Source organism: Mustela lutreola, chromosome X (genome assembly GCF_030435805.1).
Source record: "Mustela lutreola isolate mMusLut2 chromosome X, mMusLut2.pri, whole genome shotgun sequence".
NCBI classification, from domain to species: Eukaryota; Metazoa; Chordata; class Mammalia; order Carnivora; family Mustelidae; genus Mustela; species Mustela lutreola.
The window spans coordinates 86943229-86944165 of NC_081308.1; the positions used below are offsets into that span (position 1 = coordinate 86943229).

The 937-nt window shown below is 41.9% G+C and overlaps 1 pseudogene; it reads right to left on the bottom strand.

Moving 5' to 3' along the window:
• Positions 1–318: 318 nt before the first annotated feature.
• LOC131821173 (focal adhesion kinase 1-like) lies at positions 319–698 on the bottom strand (annotated as a pseudogene).
• Between the last annotated feature and the right edge of the window lie 239 nt (positions 699–937).

The window sequence follows — 937 nt, forward strand, 5'->3', positions numbered from 1 at the left end:
TCCTGGGGAATGTTCCCAACATTCACTCGAGAAGAATGTACATTCTGTTGTTGAATGGCGTGTTCTTTAAATGTCTATTAAGGCTAATTGGCTCAACACTAATTAGTATTGTTCAAGTCTTCTTTTTCTATGTTGATTTCTGCCTAGTTGTTTTTCTTTATTTATTCAGAAGATATCACTGGTTAATCATTACCAGACAATTTTATTTATACAGGAGTCATAATCAGTATGAAAATTAAGCAAAGACATTTATCCTCTTATGTGTGAGGATATGCAAAATAAATCAAGGGTGAGTTATACCAAAGTAGGTACGTAATCTTACTTCCACTTCTCTGGTGGATGTGCAAGTTCATACTTCTCCCTCACATTAGAGACAACCATATCCAAATGGAGCCAGTGAACCTCTTCTGACCACAGGTGACTGAGGCAAAATCCATAGCAGGCCTGTGCTTTACTTTGTGACTTTCCACTGTCTTCTGAAAGATGCCCGGATGTCTCTCCATGCCTGATAATACTGGCCCAAGTGGATGGTTCACTGCTGTTTTCAAAATAATAAAAGACTTCAACAATTGCTCCATTGCCTCAGGGGAACGTTCTGCTCCAGTACCCAGGTGAATACTGGTACTCAAATTCAGTGTGTGATTCAAGTTTGGGTCAAAGTAAGCAGCTGCCATTATTTTGCTAGGTGCTTTGTATCTGTCATGCTAGTTCCAAAAGCCACAGTAACTCTGTGAAGTCAAAGGTCGATTTAAAGAAAATGCTCCTAGTTTCTCTATTCTCTTTCCGTAGTAGCCTGAGAACTCGAACCTTGCTGGGCACCTGGAAGTGAAGGTAGCCGACTTCGAGGTGGCACCACGAATTGATCTCCGTGCTCCTTCCCAAGCCTCACACCATAGGTGAACAGAGGTCCCGCCTCTGTTTGGACGATGGCAGCCAA